Source organism: Dendropsophus ebraccatus, chromosome 12 (genome assembly GCF_027789765.1).
Source record: "Dendropsophus ebraccatus isolate aDenEbr1 chromosome 12, aDenEbr1.pat, whole genome shotgun sequence".
Taxonomy (NCBI): domain Eukaryota; kingdom Metazoa; phylum Chordata; class Amphibia; order Anura; family Hylidae; genus Dendropsophus; species Dendropsophus ebraccatus.
In genome coordinates, this window is record NC_091465.1 from 29,135,802 (window position 1) to 29,157,216 (window position 21,415).

General features: G+C 44.3%; 1 long non-coding RNA gene across 1 annotated transcript in view; it reads right to left on the bottom strand.

Moving 5' to 3' along the window:
- Positions 1–952: 952 nt before the first annotated feature.
- LOC138768534 (uncharacterized) overlaps positions 953–21,415 on the bottom strand; it is a 36,129-nt gene continuing 15,666 nt past the window's right edge. The window contains exons 2-5 of the long non-coding RNA XR_011359162.1: positions 3,730–3,774; positions 2,568–2,625; positions 2,210–2,289; positions 953–2,064 (exon numbers count right to left, since the gene is read on the bottom strand). This is a non-coding gene — a long non-coding RNA (uncharacterized lncRNA). The remainder of the gene's footprint in view (positions 2,065–2,209; positions 2,290–2,567; positions 2,626–3,729; positions 3,775–21,415) is intronic.

A 21,415-nucleotide genomic window follows, 5' to 3' on the forward strand; every position in this document is an offset into this window, starting at 1 on the left:
CCCCAGAGGTGCCCCCCATGAACTTATAATGCCCCCTGCTCTGCCCCTAAAAATAACAAACATCCTACTCACCTAATCCGCGCTGTGGCTGCAGGCAGCAGCTCTCCTCCTCTTCTGGCTCCATATTGCGAGCCGCGGGGACGGGACATCCGGCAGGCGTGATGACGTCACATGATCACGCCTGCTGGAGAGGTCACGGCCCGGCCTCCCATAGGCTGCTGGTATGAAGTGCCGGCAGCCTATGGGAGTGAATGTAGGAGCAGGATGCTGACACTTCCTGCTCCTACATTATGCTCACTTTAATGTTCGGAACATCAAAGTGATCTGTGCATCCCGAGAAGCTGCGCGGCCGCAGCTTCTCGGGATGCTTAAAGTGACAGCGCACATTTCCCACCGGGATCCCGCGGCACCCCAGTGTGCCGTGGCACCCCGGTTGGGAAACGCTGACCTAGGGTTTAAAAGAATTAAAAATAAATAAATAATGGAAATAAAACACAGTAAAACTGATTTTTTTTTTAATTATTTATTTTTTAAGAGGAAACAGGGGAGAAATGGGTGTATGGGGGAGGGGAGATGGGGTATGGGCGGGGGAAATGGGGGATCTTTTCCTTCTATGGGTTTCTTTTAAACAGTCTGCGCACGAGTTTAAATCTTTTTTTTTTTCTCCATTAGGGCCGTTCTTGGTGGCTTTTTTAAAATCAGTTTTATTTTTCTTATAGCATCGGCCACTTTTTCTGACATCTCCACAGCATGATCTTCAATTCAAAAAATGGTGCACCTGTACAACATGGGTCACCTAGGGTTTAAAAGAATGAACAATAAATAAATAATGGAAATAAAACACAGTAAAACTGCAGTTTTCTTTTTTGTTTTTTTTATTATTTATTTTTTAAGAGGAAACAGGGGAGAAATGGGTGTATGGGGGAGGGGAGATGGGGGTATGGGCGGGGAAAAAAATTGAAAATGGGGGATCTTTTCCTTCTATGGGTTTCTTTTTAACAGTCTGCGCAGGAGTTTAAATCTTTTTTTTTTTTCTCCTTTAGGGCCGTTCTTGCTGGCTTCTTTTAATCAGTTTTATTTTTCTTGTAGCATCGGCCACTTTTTCTGACATCTCCACAGCTTGATCTTCAATTCAACAAATAGTGCACCTGTACAACGTGTCACCTAGGGTTTAAAAGAATGAAAAATAAATAAATAATGGAAATAAAACACAGTAAAACTGCAGTTTTTTTAAATTATTTATTTTTTAAGAGAAAACGGGAGAAATGGGTGTGGGAAATGGGGGATCTTTTCCTTCTATGGGTTTCTTTTAAACAGTCTGCGCAGGAGTTTAAATCTTTTTTTTTTCTCCTTTAGGGCCGTTCTTAATGGCTTTTTTTTAAATTAGTTTTATTTTTCTTGTAGCACCGGCCACTTTTTCTGACATCTCCACAGCTTGATCTTCAATTCAACAAATAGTGCACCTGTACAACATGTCACCTAGGGTTTAAAAGAATGAAAAATAAATAAATAATGGAAATAAAACACAGTAAAACTGCAGTTTTCTTTTTTGTTTTTTTTATTATTTTATTATTTGTTTTTTTATTATTATTATTATTATTATTATTATTTATTTTTTAAGAGGAAACGGGAGAGATGGGGGTATGGGCATGGAAAGAAGGGGAAATGGGGGAGCTTTTCCATCTATGGGTTTCTTTTTAACAGTCTGCGCAGGAGTTTAAATCTTTTCTTTTTCTCCTTTAGGGCCGTTCTTGGAGGCTTTTTTTATTATTACTTATTTTTTAAGAGGAAACAGGGGAGAGATGGGGGTATGGGGGAGGGGAGATGGGGGTATGGGCATGGAAAGAAGGGGAAATGGGGGATCTTTCCCTTCTATGGGTTTCTTTTTAAGTCTGCGCAGGAGTTTAAATCTTTTCTTTTTCTCCTTTAGGGCCGTTCTTGGAGGCTTTTTTTTAATCAGTTTTATTTTTTTTGTAGCACCGGACACTTTCTCTGACATCTCCACTGCTTGATCTTTCATTCTTTGAACAGCGGATACAATCTCCGTCGCAGATTCTGGAATGACTGCAATGAAAAATGGGAAAGGAAACCATCAGCAGACAAGATATAGAACAGAAGCTTTCACATTAACCCCTTAAGGACCAGGCTATTTTTGGCCTTAAGGATCGGGGCCTATTTTTCAGATCTGACCTGTCTCCCTGTTACTTACCTGGCTTGTGGACTGTCACCTCTTTTAATGCATCAATCCTCTTACAGCAGCATTTGTAATGGCGCCTCAGACACCTGTAACTGTGAGACAGAGAAATCTTGTTCTATAGACGGGTAAAGACTCCAGTAGTGACTTATCCATCAGAATACCCCCCTCCCCCACTACTGACAGTGATATATAAAGGGACCATGTATAACAAGCAGGAAGGATTTAGCACAGTCTAATCCAATCCCTGGCTGCAGTGCTTATTGCTCCCCCTATAGGTCACACAGTAAAATGCACTTACAGTTTGGCTTATACAGCAGATCCCTATAGACAATAATGTCATCTGTAAACATAGATAAGGAAGAAAACTCACCATTTAATACAGGCGGCCAGTAGTGCTAGACCAAGCGCCAAAACTACAACTCTTCTGACTGATGGGAAAGAGACAAGATGATTGTTATTATTACTGACAGTGTATTCTATAAGAGATAATACAACATGTGTAACTCCTCCTGATGCCAGCCATGTCCTTCATACAGCCATCAGTAGGGCAGGGACTGGCAGCTTAGGGTAGTATTACACGGGCCAATGGGCGCCCGATCTTGATCGTCGCTCGTTTACTGGGCCTGTTACACGGCCCGATAATCGTTTAACAAGGGCTGCAAGGACATCGTTACCAATGTCCTTGCAGCCCTTGCTAAACTGGCATACTTTACCTATTCACGCTCCAGGGCTGCTCCTGCCGTCCGCTTCTCCCCGGGTCCCGCGCGATCTAGCTTCACAGCTGACAGGCCGCTCAGCCAATCACAGGCCGGGACCGCCACGGCCTGTGATTGGCTGAGCGGCCTATCAGCTGACAGGCCGCTGTGAAGCTAGATCGCGCGGGGCCCGGGGAGAAGCGGACGGCAGGAGCAGCCCTGGAGCGTGGATAGGTAATGTTTATCGTTAGTCGCGCCCGCGCACCGCTATTACATGCAGCGGTGCGCGGTAGGCGCCCGACAAAAGTAGGTTCTAACCTATATCAACGATCAGCCGATGATCGTTGTCATTGGCTGATCGTTGTATTTATTACGTGGAGCGATAATCGCCCGAATTGGGCCGATTATCGTTCCGTGTAATAGTACCTTTAGTTGAGCAAACAAATAAAGTCTTTTTGCAGCGGCACAAAACAAAGAGGGTGGGTGCCTGCCTCACCAAACCAGACCCAGGTCTGGAGACAATCCAAAGTAAAGAAGCATGGAGACAGCACTTTCCAAAGGAATGTGGGTTTAATGCACACCAGTGCGCGACGTTTCGGCTCTATTGTAGCCTTTTTCAAGCGGGTGAATAGAGCCGAAACGTCGCGCACTGGTTTGCATTAAACCCACATTCTTTTGGAAAGTGCTGTCTCCATGCTTCTTTACTTTAGTACCCTTAGTTGGGCGCAGTGGAAACAACAGCTGTAGGGTCTGTTCACACACAGCAGATATCACTACCGGCAGGGCTGGATAGGAGGTGGTAAGAGCAAAACTAAGAAAAGAAAACTGACTACTCACCAGTCTTAGGAATACTATCCCAAACTTGTACAGTTATCCTGGATCCTGAAGAAGAAAGGAAAGACATGAAATACACAATAACATCATCTGATCCCCAAGACTTTTCTCATCAAAGTCCATAGAAACCCCTGACAACCCCCCCACAGTGATCATGTCCATTACCTGCTGGGGTCTCTGTCACAGCTCCCTCTATAGAAAACATAAAAAACTGCAAAACTAGTAGAATTCTCATCAGCTCCATCATCTCCACCAACACTGAAAAGACTGAAGTGCAATCGCCTGGACGCTGCATTGTAAAGCCGATGGCAACAACGGCCGTCTTTTTACGTAGTGTGAACATAGCCTAAGAGTCTTTGTTCAAAGGAAAGGAATCAGCTCACCCTGTTGCCAATGGTGAATACTTTGTTGTGCAGTTCCCCAGGGTAGGAGCACGTGGATCAAAGATGAGGGCCGTCACCCATGTGAAATGTTCAAATGGAAAGTTTCCACAGCTCCTTAAAAGTTTTCAAGGCTTTATTGGGTAAAACATAAATAAAAAATCTAAAACCTCGCCGACGTGTTGCGGAGGTGACCCTCCTTAATCATGGCACTGGAAATTAAGGAGCTGTGGAAACTTTCCATTTGAACATAGCCTAAGAGTGTATGGAGAAGGCTGAGGACTTGATCCCGTTCCATACCCCATGTCTCCCGGCTGCTATGAGTAGCTGGGGCCGGCCGCTGCTTATTTTACCGGATAGTTAACCATTTAGGTGACAGCGGCATATACTGTATATGGCCTGGGCACATGTGACATGTAGAAATTCTCTTACACGGCTCTCAGGAAAGGGTTAAAAGTGATTGGGAGGCTGTAACTCCTCCCCACACCCCTCCCACTTGCAGGCACAGCTCCTGGGTGTTTCCTATGAGCTCTGTGGCCAATAGGCCGGTTTCCCTCCTTGCTGTAACCCCTCTCTATCCCTTTAGCCTCCTGTGCTTCCTCCTCCTGCCCTCAGTCTCCACAGGACTGACCTGCAGCCTTTCTTTTTGTTATTATACTACTTAATATTTTATAAAATTGCCCCCAGTACAAAATACTGAAGTCCTCACAAACAAAAATTACAAATCAAACAAAGAAAGGATCCAAAGGGATGACAGAAATGTGCAAGACAGCAAATTCATAATAAACAATTTTTTATTTATTAAGAAAAAATAAAATTAAATCATTTAAAAATTCATAAAACTGGAGATGAAAAGCAATACCATATACAAGAAAAATCAGCGAGGGGACAAACAATTACAATTGCATAATTATTTATTGCACCTGTTCAAGGTTATGTTTACAAAACACCACTAGATGGCAACAAATAGTAAAAAATAAGTCCAATGAAGCAACCTGAACAGTGAAAATACATATTGCAGACACAAAGGTGTACTGCACGCCAATAGAAATCAGATGTGTGCAGGAGAAATGAATAAAGTAAACCAAAATAAATCAAAGTGATGGATACATGTCCCCCACACTGACTCACCCTACGCGTGTTTCGCTTTGCTTTGTCAAGGGTGGCAATTTGTTGCCATCTAGTGGCGGATACATGTAGTGTTTTGTCATCATTACCTTAACCCCTTAGTGACCGCCGATACGGCTTTTTACGGCGGTCACTAAGGGTCCTTATTCTGCTGCCATCAGCTTTTTACGGCGATGGCAGAGAATAAAGCTGCGGGGCCGGGACCCCGGCCCCCCCCCTTACCGACGATCGCCGCTATTAATGTTATAGCGGCGGCCGTCGGTAAAGGGGATTACCGGTGCCGCGCCGCCGCCTTTCATCTCCCCCCGCCGTGAATCCACGGCGGGGGGAGATGAAATAAGTGTATATCAGACCCCAGATCAGACCCCCCTAGTGCCCCGATAACTAACCCCCCTCCCCCGGCGGCCATCATTTCCAAGATGGCCGCCGCCATCCCTGCGAACAAACGATGTTTGTTCGCAGGGATGGAAAAGTTTAAATGAATGAAAGCCCCATGCTCTCCGCCACCGGAGGTAGCGGAGAGCATGGGGCAGTCATCGGGGACCCCCCTGTGGGGTCCCGGTACAAGCGATCAGCGGTATATACTATATACCGCTGATCGCTTGTGCCACGTGCATCCCGGCACTTTTTATCCCCTGTCACCATAAATGATTGGTGACAGGGGATAAAAAGTGATGTCCCCCCACCCCCCAAGTCGCCCCCCACCCCCCCCTGTCATCCCCGTCCCCCAGTCACCCCCCCCCCCCCCCTTCCCCTTATACGTTACCTGATCCTGGAGCTCCTTCCTCTTCGGCGTCCTGGCTGGTTATGAAGTGCGCATGCGCTCCACAACCAGACAGCTCTGGAAAATTTAAAGTGACAGAGACCAATTTGGTCTCTGTCACTGAACTATGATTACTGTGATAGAAAATATCACAGTAATCATAGTAATACAGTGAAAATGAATGTGTAAAGTACAAAAAGTGACAAACATACAAAAAAATAAAACACACACTTTTTATTATAGTAATAATTGCAGTTTACTCCCAAATTACCCCGAACCCCCCCCCCCCCAGATTACCCGTAACCACCGCACGTTGCCCATAACCACCGCACGTTGCCCGTAACCACCGCACGTTGCCCGTAACCACCGCACGTTGCCCGTAACCACCGCACGTTGCCCGTAACCACTGCACATTGCCCGTAACCACCCTAAATTGCCAGTGACCCCCTCCAGATTGCCCGTAACCACCCCAAATTACATGCACCCACCCCAGATTACCTATAAGCACTTCAGTTTATCAGTAACAATCCCAGATTGTCTGTAACCCTTCCAGGTTGCACATAACCCCCCCAGGTTTCCCGTAATCATGCCAGATTACATGTAACCTGTAGATTGCGGTGCCCATGCCAGATTACAGGTATCCACCCCAGATTGCCTATAAGAACTTCAGTTTATCCGTAACCACCCCACGTTGCCCGTATCCACCCCAGATTGTCTGTAAGCACTGCAGGTTGCCCGTAACCACCCCACGTTTCCCGTAACCACCCCAGATTGTCTTTAAGCACTGCAGGTTGCCTGTAACCAGCGCACGTTGCCTCTGACCACGCCACGTCGCCTCTGACCACCGCAGGTTTCCTCCGACCACCGCAGGTTGCCGCTGACCACTGCATGTTGCCTCTGACCACCCCAAATTGCCAATGACCCCCTCCTTATTGCGGTAACCATGCCAGATTACAGGTACCCACCCGAGATTACCTATAAGCACTTCAGTTTATCCGTAACCACCCCACATTGCCCGTAACCACCCCAGATTGTCTGTAAGCACTGCAGGTTGCCCGTAACCACCCCACGTTGCCTGTAACCACCCCAGGTTGCCGTAACCACAGCAGGTTGCCCGTGACCACCCCATGTTGTCCGTAACCACCCCAGATTACCTGTAACCACCTCAGGTTGCCCATAACCAGCCCTGGTTGCCCGTAACCACCCCACATTACCTGTAATCTAATTTTTTTTTTTTTATTTTAGTAACTGCGCTATTCTAATAACTATTACTAGCTGCGGTTTTGCTCCAGTAAATTGGCCCTCCCTTCCTTCTGAGCCCTGCTGTGTGCCCATACTGTTTATGCCCACATATGGGGTACCGTTGTACTCAGGAGAACCTGCGTTACAGATTTTGGGGTACGTTTTCTCTCCTGTTCCTTGTCAAATTGAGAAATTTCAAACTAAACAAACATATTATTGGAAAAATTCGAGTTTTTCATTTTTACTGGCCAATTTTGAATACTTTCCTCTAATACCTGTGGGGTCAAAATGGTCATCACACCCCAAGATGAATTCTTTGATGGGTGCACTTTCCAAAATGGGGTGACTTTTGGGGGGAATCTATTCTGCTGACACTACAGGGGCACTGCAAACGCACCTGGCGCTCAGAAACTTCTTCAGAAAAATCTGCACTGAAAATGCTAATTGGCGCTCCTTCCCTTCTGAGCCTGGCTGTGTGCCCATACAGTGGTTTATGCCCACATATGGGGTACCGTTCTACTCAGGAGAACCTGTGTTACATATATTGGGGTGACATTTCTCTCCTGTTCCTCGTGAAATTGAGAAATTTCAAACTAAACCAACATATTATTGGAAAAATTCGAGTTTTTCATTTTTACTGTCTAATTTTGAATACTTACTTTCCTCTAATACCTGTGAGGTCTAAATGCTCACCACACCCCAAAATGAATTCTCTGAGGGGTGCACTTTCCAAAATGGAGTGACTTATTGGGAGATTTTACTCCGCTGGCACTACAGGGGCGCTGCAAACGGACCTGGCGCTCAGAAACTTCTTCAGCAAAATCTGCATTGAAAAAGCTAATTGACGCTCCTTCCCTTCTGAGCCCTCCTGTGTGCCCATACAGTGGTTTACGCCCACATATGGGGTACCATTGTACTCAGGAGAACCTGCGTTACAAATTTTGGGGTACTTTTTTTCTCTTGTTCCTCGTGAAATTGAGAAATTTCAAACTAAACGAACATATTATTGGAAGAATTTGAGTTTTTCATTTTTACTGTCTTCTTTTGAATACTTTCCTGTAATACCTGTGGGGTCAAAATGGTCACCACACACCAAGATGAATTCTTTAAGGGGTGCACTTTCCAAAATGGGGTGACTTATGGTTTTTTTTCTCTCTGCTGACACTACAGGGGCGCTGCAATTGCACCTGGCGCTCAGAAACTTCTTCAGCAAAATCTGCATTGGAAAAGCTAATTGGCGCTCCCTTCCTTCTGAGCCCTCCTGTGTGCCCATACAGTGGTTTACGCCCACATATGGGGTACCATTGTACTCAAGAGAACCTGCGTTACAAATTTTGGGGTGCTTTTTCTCTCATGTTCCTTTTGAAAATGAGAAACTTTAATGTAAATGTATATATTATTGGAAAATTTTAATTTTCCATTTTTTTACTGCCTAATTGTGAATATTTTCCTCCAGCCCCTGTAGGGTTAAAATGCTCATTATACCTTTAGATTAATTCTTTAAGTTGTGTAGTTTCCAAAATGGGGTCACTTATGGGGGTTTTCAGGATACCAGACTTCTAAATCCATTAAAAAAAAGAACTGGTCCCTAAAAAAATCAGTTTTGGAAACTTTCACGAAAATGTGATAATTTGCTGATAAATTTCTAAGCCCCGTAACACCCTAAAAAAGTAAAATATGTTTACCAAATTATGCCAGAATAAAGAAGACATATTGGTAATGTGACTTAGTAACTAATTTATGTGCTACGACGTTCTTTTTTAAGAAGCAAAGAGTTTCAAAGTTCATAAAATGCAAATTTTTAAAATTTTTCATGATATTTTGATGTTTTTCACAAAAAACACACAAAGTAGTGACCAAATTTTGCCATATGTTACGAAAAAAAAACAATTTCAGAATCGCTAGCATACGTTAAAGCATCACTGAGCTATAAGAGCATAAGGTGAGACAGGTCAGATTTTGAAAAATTAGCCTGGTCATTAAGGCCCAAACTAGCTGCAGCACGAAGGGGTTAAAGTGTCACTGTCGTTTCACTTTTTTTTTTTTTCAGTAATCAATGGTCCAGACGATTTTAAGAAACTTAGTAATTGTTTTTTTTAAGGCAAATATGCCATTATCTGCATTCAAAAAGACTTTTTCCCCCTCCCCTCCTCTCTCTCATCCACCGCTCATTATCAGAAAATCTCGACTGGTTTACATCAGTTGGGCCCTGTCTGTTCTGAGGGGAGGGGAAGGAGGAAAGAGGGAGATTAGTCGGCAGCAGAGAGCAGGAACAAAGGATTACACAGTGGGAGCTGCGTGACCGGTATTCAGAGGTCAGTGCGGTCAGTGCTGACCAGTGCCTGGAATGTAGCTGTAAATTAACTCTTTGTTGTCCTGTTTTGGTGCCTCATCTCCCTCCCTCCACCCCTTCCCTCTCCATAGAAAACAATAAAGACAGGGGGGAGAGTTTCAAACTGCTTTTCCATGATACAATTGCAATTTTCAGCTAATAAACCCAATTACAAAGTTTCTTAAAATCGCCTGTACTATTGATTTCTGAAAAAAAAATTAAACGACAGTGACACTTTAACCCCTTAACGACATTAGGCGTAAACTTACGCCCCCGCACCCTAGTACTTGGCACAAATAGATGTAAATTTACGCCCGATGTTTCCCCGTTCGCTGTGTGATCGGGGAAGCCTGCCTGCTATAATGTATAGCAGGCCATCTCTGCTCGTCGGCACGGGGGGTGGTTAAACCCCCCCCCCACGGCCAACTATCGCTGCTATCGGCTGATCAATACAGATCAGCCAATAGCAGCTGAATACAGCTTTCCGGTCATCGGTGACCCGGAAACCAATGGCGATTGGTGCTGTCCAGGACAGCACCAATCGCCATTAGTGTCCCCAACAAAGATGGCGTCGGTGCCACCCCCACGATCGCCGTGATAGGCCGGCCAGTACCGGCCAGTACCCATCACGGCGATCTAAGAGTCAAAAAAGGGTCCGGCCGGGTTCTGCACCCCTCAGCTAGGTAGCTGAGGGGTGCAGAACAGGTGTGTGTATAGTGTATTGCACTATACTCACCGGATCCCGGCGTCCGGAGCGAAGATCTGCGGTCCCCTGGCGTCCTCTTCTCTTCGTCAGCTCACTTCCGCGTTTGGTCGGTCTTCGTCGGAAATCCTCGGCTCTTCGGGCTTTTCCGTGGCCCCTATCTTCGGTGGTCTTCGGCAGCTCCACTCTACTGCCCCCTAGCGGCTGATCAGTGTATATTATACACTGATCATTTGCTTTGGGGTAAAAGATGTTTTTTTTTTTCCTTTTTATGCGCCCTAACGCCGCTGAGTGCTGATCAGCATCGCACGTAAGTGCGCCGCTGGTCAGCAACTCCTCCTTTTTGGCGTAGGGGCGTTTTTCCCCCCTATATCCTGCCGCCACTATCTGCTGATAAGTGCCGCACATAAGTGCGGCATTTATCAGCAACTCCTTTCTTGGCGTAGTTTTTTTTTTCCTTACTGTTAAACTACTCTACACAAAATAAAGTTTTACACTACACCACTACACATTTACATACCCCATATCCCCATATAAAAATGGCCCCCAGGGTGTTTTCGGCATCGGACGCATACGCTATTATTGCCTCCGACACCGAAACAGCCAGTGAGGATGAATGGGGGGATCCCTTTTCCCTCCATTCATCCTCATCATCCAGTGACGTGTCTGGGGGTAGCGTAGCGTACGCTGCCCCCCAGACACGTCTTTTCCGCCAGTACCGTCCCAATAAGAGATGACGGTGTGAAATTCTACAAACTCTGTGAGAGTACCTCAGGGTACACTTACAGATTTAGGGTACGTGCACATTGTGGAATGGTGAAGGATAACCCTTTGTGCATTCCGCAGCTGGCACTTGCCGGGGGACTGATGCAGGCGTGCGTCTCCACGCGTGTCATAGACTTCATTCTATGTACGGGCGAATTCTGCCCGTGCATAGAATGGAGTGTGACACGAGCGGAGACGCGCACCTCCATCAGTCCGCAGGCAGGTGCCAGCTGCGGAATGCACAAAGTGTTATCCATCGCCATTCCGCAGTGTGCACGTACCCTTGCAAGGCTGGGTTCACACTACGTATATTTGAGGCTGTATATTTGAGGCTGTATAGCAACCAAAACCAGGAGTGGATTGAAAACACAGAAAGGATCTGTTTACATAATGTTGTAATTGAGTGGATGGCCGCCATTTAATGGCAAATATTTGCTGTTATTTTAAAACAACGGCTGTTATATTAAAATAATGGCAGTTATTTACCGTTATATGACGGCCATCCACTCAGTTTAAACATTGTGTGAACAGATCCTTTCTGTGTTTTTAATCCACTCCTGGTTTTGGTTGCTATGAGGACCACAATACTGACTGAAATATACGTAGTGTGAACCCAGCCTTAGAGTGTATGAAGGAAGGGACACCCGAATCCAGCCCCCAGATGCCCCCCCCCCAATCCTCCGAGTTAGTACCCCCCTGTACGGGGATAACTTTTATACCAGCACCCTCTCTTCTGGTCCCTCGCTGCCCGAGCTACTGTAGCTTGCGGCATGATCCGAAAATATCAGAAGCAGTAATAGAGCCCTAATATTTAGCAGCCATGGAGCGGACCCAGCGCTTCTGGATATGAAGGACCCCGTATCGCACCAGGGCAACATTTTCCAGGTGACGTCCCCCACACTGGAGAACAGGAGACCCCAGAAGAAGTGCAGAGTGTGGCATAACAGGGGGATCAGGAAGGACACCATTTTCCAGTGTGACACCTGTCCTGATCACCCCGACCTCTGCATACTGGATCGCTTCAAGGTGTACCACACGTCATTGGAGTTCTACATTTTCTAAATTCTGTCCCTTATTCCTATTTCAGGGGTCACGTTGATCCGGGGATTATTCTGATCGCCATTATGGAGTCGGGAAGGAATTTTTTCCCTGTGATGAGGCTACTGTCTTCCTCTGGATCAACACAGGTTGAGTTTGATGGACTCCTGTCCTTTTCAACCTTATAGACTAATAATTGGCCTAATACCCCCAAATAAATTAGAATTGTCCCTTTTTCCCAGCTAAATAGGTATGGCCGCTATTCCCATTAGAGGAAGCCATGATGCAATTACAAAGCCTTTGTGCGGCCAGGACAGTTGAAACCCCCTACAAGTGACCCCATTCTGGAAACTACACCCCATAAGGAATCTAACGAGGGGGGCAGCGGGGATATGGTCCCCTGGTGACGGCCACATTTGTGCTTTGAAAATGAAAAAAATTAGTATTTTTTATTTTCACACCACATGTTCTACATATGTGCCCCTCACCAGTGGGGTCCATATGCATACTGCACCCCTTGTTAGATTCCTTATGGGGTGTAGTTTCAAGAATGGGGTCACTTGTCTGGGTTTCTACTGTCCTGGCAGCACAGGAGCTTTGTAATTGCGACATGGCCTCCATCCTCCATTCCAGCCTCTAAATGGCACTCTGTCCCTTTGGTGGCTTGCCCTGTGCCCATATGGCACATTATGTCCACATGTGGGGTATTTTCGTACTCAGGGGAAACTACCCTACATGTTTTGCGTTCATTTTCTTTTTTAACCCCTTGTGGAAATGGAAGAAAATCAAGACTAGACCAACATTTAGTGTAAAAATTTTTTAATTTTTGCAATAAATCATTGATCTTGTCTTGATTTTTTCATTTTCACAAGGGGTTAAAAGATAAAAAAAAAAAAAAACACAAAATGTGTAGAGCAATTTCCCCTGAGTATGGACATACCCCACATGTGGACATAAAGCGCCATGCTGGTGCAGGGTAAGCCTCCAAAGGGAAGGAGCGCCATTTAGTTTTCGGAGGCTGGATTTGGCTGGAATGGATTTCGAGGGCCTTGTTGCATTTAAAAGGCCCCTGTGTTGCCAAGACCGTTGAAACCCCCCACAAGTGACCCCATTATGGAAACTACACCCCTCAGGGAATGTAACAAGGGGTGTAGTGCGCATATGGACCTCACTGGTGACGGGCACAAATGTGGAACAATGTGACGTGAAAATTTTCATTTTTCACTTTCACGGTACAAATGTGCCCGTCATCAAGGGGTCCATATCCTCACTGCACCCCTTGTTAGATTCCTTGAGGGGTGTAATTTCCATAATGGGGTCACTTATGGGGGGTTTTAACTGTCTTGGCAGCACGAGGGCTCTGTAAATGCGACATGGCGTTCCATCATCCATTCTAGCCAAATCCAGCCTCCAAAATCCAAATGGAGCTCCTTCCCTTCGGAGGCATGCCCTGCGCCCACACGGCACTTGATTGGGAGATTTATCAAAGGGTGTCAAATTTAGACTGGTGCAAACTGCTCACAGCAACCAATCACAGCTCAGCTTTCCTTTCAGCACTGCCTAAAGCTGAGCTGTGATTGGTTGCTGTGGGTAGTTTGCACCAGTCTAAATTTTACACCCTTTGATAAATCTCCCCATTTATGTCCACATGTGGGGTATTTTCGTACACATTTGGTGTTTTTTTTTCTTTTATCCCCTTGTAAAAATGAAAAATTGAAGGCTAGAACATTTTAGTGTAAAAAATTGAATTTTTCCTTTTTTACACCACATTGTTCTGAAAATCTGTGAAGCACCTGTGGGGTCCAAATGCTCACCGCACCCCTTATTACATGCCTTGAGGGGTGTAGTTTTCTAAATGGTGTCCCTTTAGGGGTGTTTTTTAGGTTTTGGCACCCCAGAGCCTCTGCCAACCTGAAGTGGTACAGTCAAAAATGACCAAATATAACGGAGGCGTTGAAATTCCCTGGGCGCTCCTTTATATCTGAGGCTTGTGGTTGCGTCAAATAGCGCAATAGGGCCACATATGGGGTATTTCTATAAACTGCAGAAACGGGGCAATCAATATTGGGTTTATATATAGGTTTATAATTATGAAAAATATTGGATTACAATAAAACCTCTGCACAGAAAATTAAGATTTTCAAATTTCTTACACACTTAGGGGGAGATTTATCAAAGGGTGTAAAATTTAGACTGGTGCAAACTGGCCACAACAGCCAATCACAGCTCCTCTTTCCTTTCACCAGAGCTGGAAGCTGAGCTGTGATTGGTTGCTGTGGGCAGTTTTCACCAGTCTAAATTTTACACCCTTTGATAAATCTCCCCCTTAGCTTTTATTTCTGTGACTCCCCTAAAGGGTTAAAAAACTTTCTAGATGTGCTTTTGCAGAGTTTGGGGGGGTGCAGTTTCCAAAATGGGGTGCTTTGAGGGGCTTTATAACATACAGTCCCCTCAAATACACTTTGAGGCTATGTTCACACTACGTAAGTTTCCGGCCGTAGCGCGTTCCGTGAATAAGCGGCTGGAGACTTACGTAGTTTGCGTATAATGGAAAGTATACGAAGTACGGCCGCACAGTTCACTCTACGTACGAACTTACGCCCGGATCGTACGCGCCGGCGTAAAAAATGAACCAGACCATTGTTTGCGTACGAAAATGCCGTAACTTACGCCCGTAGCGTTACATGCGGTCCCGTACGTAGTGGTGATTTCTTCATTTTTGCAGCTTTTTGTGCCGATCCAAAAGGTTCTGTGGGGTGTCCGGGGCTAGGCGAAGATTTCCAAGTAAAAGACCGCTGTCAGATCGCTACGTAGGGCGCTCGGGAAGCGTAAGTAGACTTCGGGCGTAAGTTCGCGGTCCGTACGTAGCCGGCCGCAAGTAGCGAAAATCTCCGGCCGGAGTTTACCACGTATATGTCCGGCTGCGAAAATATGCGGCCTAAACCTGAACAGGTCCCTAAAAATATCTGATTTTGAAATTTTACAGAAGATTTGGAAAATTGCTGCTAATGTTTTAAGCTTTCTATTGTCTAAAATAAAATTAAAGATAGTTTAATAAATGCCGCCAACATAAAGTAGACATGTTGCTAATGCTTTTTGATGTATAATTTATGTGGCATAACCACTTTCTGTATGAGCATAAGCATTTTCTCACATTTTGTCACGTTATTTGGGTTTTTTTCATAAAGATTTGTTATAAGTATCGACTCCAATTTACCAGAAATGTAAAGTACCATATGTCACGAGAAAACAATCTCAGAATCAGCCGGATAGGTAAAAGCATCCCAATGTTATTAATCAGGGGCGTAGCTAGGATTCATGGGGCCCCATAGCACAAAAACTGTATGGCCCCCCCCCCGCCAAATGCGTCCCAGGGTGGGGGAGGGAAAGGGATGCCTTTTGCATTTTGTTCATTAATAATAAACTCATAACATATCTATATTTGGAAGAATTCTTATTGTTCTGTATATGGCAGAAGACCATATTATCTACTTACATGCAAAACCTATGTGCACTTTGATGCATTTCTGAGTTCAGATTTCAAGCTGCTTGGAAAGTAATAAAATACTGAATTTCCCAATGATTTTCTAAATGAAGCGTACAATAAGTGTTCTTACCTTTCTGACGCTTCGCTTCTTAGCACAGTTCACGTGTTCAGCCTTATGAGCCATACACTAATGGCTTTTGCGGTTACAGTTTCATGAGATGAATCTATTGATGGATTCTACAATACCTAAAAGTCACATAGAATCTAAAGCCCCTATCACATATCAGTATCAGTATAAGGCTATGTTCACACTACATAAAAGTAGTGTAGAACATTGCCTATTCCTATATGGGATCCCGGCCGGAGCGTATACACATCATATACGCTCCGGCCGGGATACCGTGTTGTGCATATCAGTATCAGTATAAGGCTATGTTCACACTATGTAAAAGTAGTGTAGAACATTGCCTATTCCTACATGGGATCCCGGCCGGAGCGTATACACATCATATACGCTCCGGCCGGGATCCCGTGCTTTGCCGCAAACAACTGACATATCAGTTTTCTGCGGCCGCAATTCAGTGAATTGCGGCTGTAGGAAACACTGTCAGTTCACACAATGAAGCGAGCGGCTCCAGACGCTTGCTTCATTGTGTGCAGCGGGGAGTTCTGATGTGGGCGCGCGCTGATGCGCCTGTATCAGAGCTCTACAGCCATAAAGATCATCCAGCTGGTACTGCAGTACCGGCCGGGATGATCCTGGCAGAGACCGGCCGTTCCGTGACCCGTCTGGGTCACGGAACGGCCTGTCATTTACAGTATCTGAACATGGCCTTAGACAGTATAGTACCCGTTGATTGGACCTTTTTACACACCCATATTTGCAACTTCCCAAAATGGGTTAATTTTTTTGTATGTCTTTTTAAGAATCAATTGCTTCTTTCAAATGTCACAGTCTATGTATAAACACCTCCCCAAAACAATGTATTTTAGTTTTAGGGTCCATTCACATGTACAGGATGTGCAGCAGATTTGCAGCTGTGGATTTCAATGTAACTAACTGATAGAACACAGCAACAAATCTGCTGCAGAACCTGTACATGTGATCAGACCCTTTAGGTCTGTACACACTACGGAATCCGTACGTAGAACCTCAATCTGCCTGAGCATAGAACTGAGCCTATGGGTCATGCAGAACTTCAAGAGGGAGCACGCAACGGAATACGCTTTAAGTTCTATGCATGGATTCCGTAGTGTGCACTTACCCTTAGAGGGCAAAATAATGCATACCAGTGCATACACTACATACGTGTTGCAGTCACTGTGACTTTACTAAAGCAGCCTTGGTGCTAATTAAACCTAAAAGGTTGGAGACAGGGGGTTATGTGGGCATTTTGGGAATTTCCATCTCTGAAACGGCATCTGATTTTGAATGTAAACCGATTTGCCTAAATCTGACATGAAAACAAATTTCTCTTATTATATCATCTACACCACATGCAAAACCTCTGTGGCCTTTAGGATCAATACATTTCTGAGTTCAGACTTCAAGCTGCTTGGAAAGTGAAAAAAAAAACAAAACAGAGTTTCACAACAATTTTGTAAATGAAGCGTACAATAAGTGATTTTAGTTTTCTGCTGCTTTGAACGTAGCATTACAAACATAGAAAATTGTCTATAGAAAAAGATCACCTGATCCATCTAGTCTGCCCTTATATTATTTCCTTTCTTATTATCTTTGATTAGATATATGTTTATTCTAGGCAATTCCACATTCACTTAGGGCACTCTAGTGCTGCACGGGTCCGGCGTCCTGCTCTCCCGTCCGGCCAATTAGTGTGTTGCCCAGCCGCAGCCACTGATTGGCCGGACGGGAGAGCAGGACGCCGGACCTGTGCAGCAAGGACAGGTAAAGTATGCTTACAGCGGGGGAGCCGGCCGGGAGCAGAAGGGGTTAAGGACAGCAGAATTACATACTCGCTGTGGTCGTTTAGACCGCAGCAAGTATGTAGTGTATGGGAACTGCCAGGACCTGCCGGCTTACAGCGAGAATCTCGCTGCGAGCCCGTTCGTGTGAATATACCCTTACAATAGATTTACCAACCATATGTGCTGGAAGTTTGTTCCACGCATCTACTACTCCTTCAGCAAAGTAATGTTTTCTCACGTTGCTTCTAATCTTTCTCCCAATATCTTCAGATTGTGTCTCCTTGTTTTTTTTTGTTCAGGTTTGTTTTTTTTTTGTTTTTTCTTAATGTTTATGTTAACCCCTAGAGGACCTATGTTCTTGCCGCCAGTCACCAGAAGACCCTGGGCGTACCTAAGTTCCTGATGTCCAGAGCGGATTGCGCTTCATAGCAGGTGGGGGCCGGCTACAGACAGCAGCCGGGCCCTCACTGTTAATGACAGGCTGCGGTGATCATGCTGCAGCCTGTCATTAACCCCTTTAACCCTCCGTGCAGTCCAATCGGCACTCTGCTCATTGAGTCTGCCACAGACAGGCTCAATGAACAGAGCGCCTGTAACACTAATCAATGCTATGTCTATGGCATAGCAATGATCAGTGAATGCATGTAAATGTCCCCCATGGGGACCTAAAATGTAAAATATAAAAATTAAATAAATATATTATATACCATAGCATGTGTAATTGTCCAATCTATTAAAATATAACAATCGTCATCCCGCACAACGAACGGCGTAAAAAAAAAAATAAAGAATAAAAAAATAAAACATTAGAGAATCTGTGTAACCTGCATATGGTTGTGTTTCGATCCACTCCCGGTTTTGGTTGAAAATTACTGAGCAAAAATACTGTGTGGGAGCATAGCCTAAGGATATGTTCCCACACAGTTTTTTTTTTTTTGTTCAGTATTTTGCAACCAAAACCGGGAGTGGATCGAAAACACAGAAAGGCTATGTTCTCACACTGGTAGAAGAAAAGATGAGTCCAGCTCCCGGCCAGGTGGATGAATGCTTTATTTTTCACCTAAGCACCGTGCACACACTGCGGCAAGCCCCCCAACAGATCCGCCAACGCGTTTCAGCTGCTAAACGCAGCCTTAATCATGGCTGAGGACTCTCTAGTGAGAACCAGTCTTATAGCTTCAGGTTTCCGGCGTGGGGGATGCAGGGCGCCGCCCTGCTATGCACGTCAGCATCGGAGCACACCTGAGCTGATTAGTCTGGACTACACTTGGGAGTCATCTGGCAGTGCAAAGTTAATAACAAACGTGTAAAATACATGTTGCAACTAAATATACAAATCCATAACAATTCATCATCATATGTAGGACAATAACCTAATGCATCTTGCAAATTGGTAGCAGAATAATTCATACGGAGATTCACTAATATGAAGGCGACCTAAATAGCCTAGTGGAGGAAAGCTGGTATCACTACAGACATAGTTAAACTAATAGTGAAGCATCATTTCTTGGCGCAGGTTCATACCATGCGGCACATATGTATTGAGGCAAAACATCCAAAAAGCCTCTCTATCTTTCTCAAGGCATCATGGGGGAAAGAGGCGTTCCTACACTATATACACGTAATCATAGAAATTAGCATAAAAACAATTAGAAAAGAACCACAATACAAAACACCTTAGAGAAAACTACTAAAATCATTCCTGTCGTTCAGGCCAGGTTGTCCAACTGCATCTGTTGCAATAATGTAGCGAGCTTCTGTCTGCAACAATTTTTTGCCAATATCCACATTTCTTTCTGTTTTAACCCGTCGGAGTCCTGTAAATGTTAACAGATTCTTGTCAGACCCATGGGTTTCCCTCATATGCGGGATTAGCCTGTGGTCAGAGATCTCCTATGTTCCTTTATTCTAACTTGCATTTTCCTTATTGTTTTTCCAATGTAATATCGTCCGCATGGACAGAACATCACATAAACTACATTTTTTGTTTGACATGTAATGAAATCACGTATCTCAAACTCTTTTCCACCTACTCTCAAATAGGCCACATTTAGCATTTGTTGACAAATAGAGCAATTACTACATTTGTGATTACCTTGCGGTAACGCACTGTCTAGCCAAGTGCCAACACGATCTTCCTCAAAAACTCCTTGAACTAATTCATCCCGTAAATTTCTACTTCTCCTAAATGATATAAGTGGGGGCAATTTAGCTTTATCCTTTAGATGTTCATCTTCCCTTACTATAAACCAATTTTGATGAATTATTCTTTTATTTTTTTCCGCCATCGGGCTGTATTCAAATGAGAATCTATCTTTTTTATTTTTTCCCTCTGTTTTTGTAGATTAGATGATTCCTATCCATTTTAACTGCTTATTCATAAGCTTGAGCGATAATATGTTCTAGGTATTCCCTTTCTCTTAATCGTACGACCAGTTCATCAGCCTGCGGCAGGAAAGAACAGTAATCACTGTTAATCCTGCACAGGCGGATGAACTGGCCGTACGGGACAGAGGTCTTGACGTGGTGTGGATGGAAACTATTGTAATGAAGGAGGGAATTTGTTGCAGTATTCTTCCTATATCCTTTAGTATAAATCTTATTACCTCTTATAAACGCTGTAACATCCAAAAAGTTAATTGATTCACCCCCAAATTCTGCTGTAAATTGCATATTTAAACTATTCCGGTTAAGGTATTCAGAGAAGGCTATAAATTCATCCTTAGTACCTTCCCAAACTATAAGCGTATCATCTAAATACCTTGACCAGTGTTTAATGTTTTTTAAGAAGGGGTTAGTCGAACTGTATATGTATTCTTCCTCTTATAGGGCCAAGAATATATTTGCCAAGGTTGGGGCCACGGGAGTCCCCATCGCAACTCCCGTGCATTGAATATACCACTGATTATTAAATGTAAATGCATTATGCTTCAAGATAAATTCATTACATTCTTTCCCCTTAGATGTTCTAGCCAATACCCTCCTGATCGCAACCACTGCATCAGCATGTCTAATACGTGAATATAGATTAACTACATCTATCGATGTTAGTGATACATTTTCCCCTATGTCTAGTCCATCCAGCTCCTGTATCAGCATTTTTGTATCCCTTAAATATGAGGGTATATTTTTTAACAAAGGGCGTAAGAACCAGTCGACATATTGAGAGAGGTATTCTGACACCGAGCCCCGGCCAGCCACAATTGGGCGACCAGGCGGATCCACCAAGGTCTTATGGACCTTGGGGAGGAAATACCAATATGGGGTGCTCGGGTTATCGGGTAGGAGCTTCTCAGCATCTCTCTCCTTCAGAATACCTCTCTCTACAGTCACTCTCAGTAATGATCTCAATTTCTCTATATAAGTTACAATCGGGTCACTTTTTAGGGGTTTATACGTAGTAGAATCTCCCAACTGTCTCATTGATTCCCTCATGTAGTACTGCTTAGACATAACCACAATATTCCCTCCCTTGTCAGCGGGTTTTAAAATTAATTGTTTATTATTTTTTAACCATTTATTTGCCCTATTCTCTTTCTCTGAAAAATAGGGGGTATTTTAACGCTTTAACTTCTCTTTTAACGTTTTCACAAAAATTAGATATTGATGAACCCGCTGACAAGGGAGGAAAAAAGTGGGACAGTCTTCCACCCTTAAACCCCTCCCCCTCTTGTTGTTCATCCATATAATTCTCCATACCCATACCCATTCACATAGATCCATCAGTGCTATACGTTCTTGGGTAGAGAAATGAATGGCTGCACTAAAGCCTAGGGGCCTATGGTGGCAGGGGTTTCAGTGGGATAGTTATATGTATTCTCATTATTAACCTTTTCACCAAACATTCTGTGTAGATTTCTTTTTCTCATAGCTTTTTGTAAATCTATCTCAAACTGAACTTCATTAAACTTATTCGTGATAC